Source organism: Cajanus cajan, chromosome 9 (assembly GCF_000230855.2).
Source record: "Cajanus cajan strain Asha chromosome 9, NIPB_CcT2T_4, whole genome shotgun sequence".
NCBI lineage: Eukaryota > Viridiplantae > Streptophyta > Magnoliopsida > Fabales > Fabaceae > Cajanus > Cajanus cajan.
The window spans coordinates 31,495,059-31,501,509 of record NC_138525.1 but is presented as its reverse complement, the minus strand read 5'-3'; positions in this window follow the sequence as shown (position 1 = coordinate 31,501,509).

Genomic DNA, 6,451 nt, shown 5'->3' with positions numbered 1-6,451 from the left:
AAAAGCACTAATGGCCCGGTTACAAGAAATCAAACAAAAAATCCCAACCCTAACCTACTACTACCACCAGAGCCGACATCCTATACTATGGCCTAGTCCTCTGGGTTCCCATCGCCGACCACATCAATGATCGGTTCCTCCTCCCTGGCCGACGGCGCTGCGGTCTGAGTTGAAATGCCTCGGCGAGGGGCCTCTTCGTTAGGCTGGGCCCCTTGTGGGAACTCGGCGTAGCTTATAAACTTGCAACCGTAGAAATCTCGACTAACATCAAAATTAAAGTTAGTCGGGACCTCACAGAAGTAGAAAGCCTGTCGAATAGCATGTTGGAAGCCGGCATCATGCTGATCAAGAATCTTCTCGGTGGCTTCGGCCTTGAACTTGGCAGCGGCCTCGTTCACCCGAGCAATCTCCCCGGCGGCAGTGGCGGCCTCGGCCTTCATTTTCTGCACCGTCAACTTTAAGTCGTCGGCCTCCCATCTATGGGCGTCGGCTGCCCTCTTCAACTCCTCGGCCGACTCGGTAGCTTTGGCATTGGCACTTAAGACCTCCTTCAACATCGCATCGGCCTCCTTAAGCCGCCCCTGGAGCCTTTCCTTCGAGACAGCGGACCTCATCATCACGTGCTTGGTAATTAGAGAGGTCCGAGCATCAAGCTCACAGAAAAGCTTGTACTCGGCCCCTGCCGACATCCCTTCCAAATACTGAAGCCCGCCACCCGAAGTGAGGTCTAGGCTAACAAGGTTCTCGGTCTGGACACTTGGCACGAGGAAGTTCGACCCGGCCACGACTGCCGGGATGGCAAAAGCACCACAACCCGACTGCTCCAAAGTCGGTTGCTTTTGGCGCTTGGTGGATGAGCTCGGGCGGTCCGATTCCACGTTTTGATCGGCTGGGCGCATCCGAGCTGTCCCAGTCTTCTTTTTGGCGTCAGGCAGAGGAACTAGGACATTTGAGGGCTTCTCCCTCAGAATCTTTAGCGCCGACCTAGCCGGCGGCACTTTCCCGCTTGCTCGCGTAGCTTTTGCTCGGTTGCCAAGCATAGCAGTCACATCTAAGTCGTGGCCGGCCATTAATCCTGCAACAAAACAAGTCTTAACATCAATTCAAAACACTGTTACATTACCGAAGCCAAGAAACATACCTAACGAAGTAAGCTCAAAATTTGAAGAATCAAATATGTCTAGGAGTCCTCGGATAGGCAACCCCTTCAGTAATTGGTCGAGCAGATCCACGACCTCTCGGTCCTCGGCAGGGAGCTTCGACACGTCCATCGCTTCAAAACGCGCCGGATGCTTCATCCAGTAGAAGGGGAACAACTTAGACCCTTCTCGGTCATAGAAGCAATTGTCCATATCTGGCCCTTAACGGATTTTGAAAAACCCACTCTTAAAACCTTTATATGACGATGTAAACGCCCTCAAGAACCCCCGCTTCGGCACCCGAGCTAATGAAACCCACTTAACCGGTTTGCTCGGACGGCAGATATTGTAATACAGAAACGCGAGTGGTCGGGGCATAAGGCCTAGACAGAGGCATAGGTTCCGGAACGCTTGCATGGCCGCCCAAGCGTTCGAATGCAGCTGGTTCGGCGCCACGTTCAGCACTCGGAGCACCCCCATTTGAAAATCGTCAAAGGGCTGCTTTATGCCGAGATCCTGAAACCAGCACATGTAGGCATAGATGTAATCTTCTCCTGCCGACCCCGGTCCCAAAAACACGAAATCGGTGTCCGGTCCATCATCGTCACATGCCTCAGCGACCAAAGGCAACTCATCCTCCCCACTGCCGAAGCACTTTTCCAAGGTTACAAACTTGTCAAGTAACCCTTGGTCGGAGAACAACGAGAAGTAGATGTCGACCTCCCCGTCCACCCACTCGTACCAAGGCATCTCAACCGTGCCATAATCAATCTTCACCTTCGCTTGAGTGCTCGGACCACCAACAACCTTGCCTCGGGCATTGTCGAGTACCTCCAAATCGTCCCTACTCGCGTCGGCGTGCACGGCCTCCTCGGTCGCTCGTGCCGAAGCCACGACTAAGGTCACCGAGGGCGACACCTCTACCACCTCGTCTCCACTATCCTCCTACTCGGAAAAATCCGAGGGGAAAACCACCTCGCACTGCAAAGAAGGAAGTCTTGACACTTCACTTGAACCCGACCCCTCTTTCTCTGGCGAAGCATCCGACGTCGCCGACGACGTCCAGCTCGTAGCCGAGGAGTAACCTTTATCCATTTATTACCAGAAAATAAAGAATACAAAATTTTACCTTTGATCGGTAAGCTCGGACAATTTTGAATTCGAGAGCTCTCGGGAAATTTACAGCGAGTAAATTCCCACACCCCCTATTTATAGGCAAGGCAAATGGGGGAGGTGAAAAGACGCCCCGAAACCGCAACCGTTCGATCTATAGACCATCCAACGGTCCAGATTAAATAGTCGTTGGGCTTTTAACCGCTAGGGCCAGCGTGGCAGGTTACACCACTGAGGTCTCGGCATAGGCCCCACCCAGAGGACGAGCACATAGTCATCGGATAGTCACCCAAGGCCTCGGCACATACGACCCCCATCCTGCCGAGGACATCATCTCTTAGTGATCGTCCAAAGGCAACACGCCATGAGGGGTCTCGGCAAGTTTCAACCAATCCGATGCTCCACACGGGGGTTACTTCCCGAGCATCCGACCCGACCGACCCAAGCTCAGATAAACCGCGACCACAGCACACCCATAGCGGCTAAGGCCGACCATACCTTGCCGAGATCCGAAACCGTACTAGATCCCTAGAGGTCGGCAGCGCCGTATTCACATTTAGGCCGAGAACACCCAATAGTTGAACTAAAAAAAAGAGTATTATGTACCACAAAATTTTTCCTCTTAGCATTTAAGGCACTAAATAGTTGAACTCAAGATTTCTGGTTAAACTAAAATAATCTTTCACCAATTGATCTACTAGTTTTGTGATAGATTCTAATACATTCAAGTTTGGTTGTTAAGCAATTATTTAAACTAATTATAAATAATTCATTTGTTGAGCAATGCTTGTTCTATATAATTATGAAGTCGACATAGTGTTCTTAGATTTTATTCTTGTTTATGTTAAAATAAAGTTTAATTAGCAAAAATTACTTTTAACAAATACAAATTATTTTTTAGCTGTCAATTTTGAAACATTATATAAATCATAACTATACAAAAATAAATAAATAAATAAATAAATAAGTATCTACCACCTATTAATTAATAGATGAATTAATTGAACTAGGTATATACTCTTTATGCAATGAAGCAAGGCATGTGAGTGCCTTTAAAACAAGATAGTAAGAGCCAGCAATGTTTAGGTTTTTGGACCCTTCTTTGATATCTTCCCTTCAGCTATACATTATTTTCCATTCCTAGTAGGTGCAATCATCTCTTTGTTTGTTTTCTCTTCAATTCCAGGGGCGCGAGTATCTAGACAAATTAGTGTGCTAGCTACATGTATCACAATCCTCCATGTAGTGATTGTCCAAATTTGATAATCTGGTAGTAGTAGTAGTTGAAATGTGGAATTGATGAAATCAATATTAACACCCCCACAATCCCAGGCACCAAACAGGAGTCACACCCTGCAAATGGGTCCCAACTCCGGAGCATTGCTACGTTTGTGTTGCACGTATGGTACACCATAGGTGGTTCCAATTGTGCACTTGTTGCCACGTGCCGAAATGTGAACACCCATTTAATTCTAATAAATGGACTAACCCCAGACATCAAAGAGTCCATTTTTTCAATGGACCCTTTCCCTATTATTAGGACTCGACACATTACGCTCCCCCCAAAAATGAAAATTGACACATTGCAAATTACAAATCTATGTAAATTTTGGTGCCAATTATTGCATAATGATTCAAGCAGATAACGAAGAAAGTTAAGATACTCAATTGAAGGGACATAGCGTTAATTACGACACGGAAGTTAATTTTTGTCTTCATGGTTGTTGTTTTCTATGTACGTTCTCTAGGGTAAGCCTACTTGTGAGAAGAAGTTGACATTGTACCAATGGAATGAGCTGTTGTCTGTTGATGGATACATTTCGATCCATAAAACGCATATATCAATTCCCAAATGTTATTGTAGTTTAATTAGTAGTTTCAAATTTTAGTTTTGACTACGTTAAATACTTAGAAGGAGATTTTACTTCTGAATTGATCCTACCAGCTCAAACGATATTGTTTCTTGTGATACATGTGGTATATAAAATAGAAAAATAAAATGAAAAAAGAAACCTCTTGCAACCTAACCATTATCACTAATTTGTAATAAGAAAACGATTAAAAAACCTTAATGCTGACACATATGGACCATGTTCAAGCATGGGTCATTCATCTCAAGGCCCGACAAGGCCACCCTCACTAAAGATCATTTCGGTGAATCAATGAATTGGGATTCCTTGTTCTAAGAAAGACGAGAAAAGAAAGCATTTAATTACAATTTCAGGACTCGTTGATTATTGCATTCTCATCAATTCTTGACCACTAGTAAGTTACTAATCAATTAACCGTAGAGTTACTAAACTTGAATGAAATATCTTTGGCGAATGGCATTATCTGGTGTAACTGTAAGGTTAGTAATTAGCAAAGTCCGAAATTGAGTATTCTGAATGCTAAAAATTTATGTATACCATGAGCTCAGTGTCAAGTAATTGAGGTGCATTTACCGAGTATTATACATATATATATATATACATATATATATATATATACATATATATATATATATATATATATATATATATATATATATATATATATTATACACCTATAAACCTTTATTCTACATGTAACGTACATGTCATCATTCAGGCCTCTTTTTGTAGTTAAGGATTTTCCTCCTTGTAGTCAAAGGTAATGACAAAGATCTAACTGCCACGAAGGATAGGCTTTGATCACCCCATATTTCCATGTTTTTTTTTCCTTTAAAACAATCTACGTAGTGTTTCAAAGCCAACAATCAAGAATTAATCTACATTTACAAAGTGTTACATTGATCAAATATCATTTTAACATCGACAGAAATTGATTTTAAGAGTAATAGGTCGACCCCCATGTCCCAAAATAGGTCTCACAACCACGGATCTAAGAGTAGGGATGTTAATGAGATAGAGCAAGTAAATTTAAAAACTAAATATTAAACATTCAATCATATAAGTTGAAAGTTCAAACAATAATTGTTAAGATAAAATATTTTAATTACACAAATCAAAATAAAAGATAATAAAGTACAATACTTTACTATTATAAGTTTAAACAAAGTCTAAATCAAATCGAATTGATACAAATTCAAATAAATTGAATATTAACAGGTATGAATATCAGTATGGATATTATGATACTTGTACCCTCCTTATTAACATGAGAGTATAAAAAATATCCGTAACTATTATTTGTAAATATCTATTTATAATATTTATTTGTTATCCGTTGCAAATTTTATCTACAAGTACGAATTTTTTTTGACATACCTAGGCTAGAGAGATGGTTCCATATTCCCATGTTTGTAGACTCATCTGCATTTATGTACCGAAAACCACAGTGGCAGTTCAATACCTCGGGTGTTACATGGATATTATAATTATGCATACATGACAGATATAAAATAAATAGCTGCAATGTGTATGACGCTTTTGTTTCATTGGGTGGTGTGCTTCTCTGAATTTAATTATTTATGGGTCAAAATGGAGGTAAGGGGAGTGAGTACTCACTGAAACATGCATCTTCACCGCTTTGCTAGCTATAGTGTCACATGCATTGCCCATACATGGAGGAGGTAGCACACTTCTACCACATTAATTGTAAGTGGGGCCTCTGATTACCAAATTAAAGATACAATAATAAATATATCATGCATAATATGGTCTCTCGATGATTCTGATGTTATCTCATGTTCTATTCACATGGAATTCAGGTGATATTTGCAGAGTCTTACAGGAACATTTTATTCAGGTTTTACTTCTCTGTAATTCTGTCTTTACAATGCTGATATAGTGTTGTTCTATTCAATTGTACTGGTTTGAGTTCATAAAAGCTAACTTTGCATTAAGATACTGAACTACGAATATATTTTAGGTTTCTGTCCAAATCATATGATTAATTGCTTGCCGTGCCTCCAAAGGTGCACACAGAATCTCGTGCTACTCTAATTTTCTTCCGTTGCTGTGTCACATTCTAATAAGACAGAATGCAAGTTCCTTTCAAATTCTCTTTAAATAAAGTTGCTCCACATGTCTAACTTAATGAAGAAAAGATACAATCTTCATGCATAAACACGTTCTCAAAGTACTCCTTTTGGTGGATAAATGTCATACAGCTACCAGTCCTTTCACACACATGAAAGTCAAATCTAGTCCCACTTTTTTGAGGGACAAACATATCTACTAATTAGATTGTGTAGGAAACGAAATATTCTCTTGAAC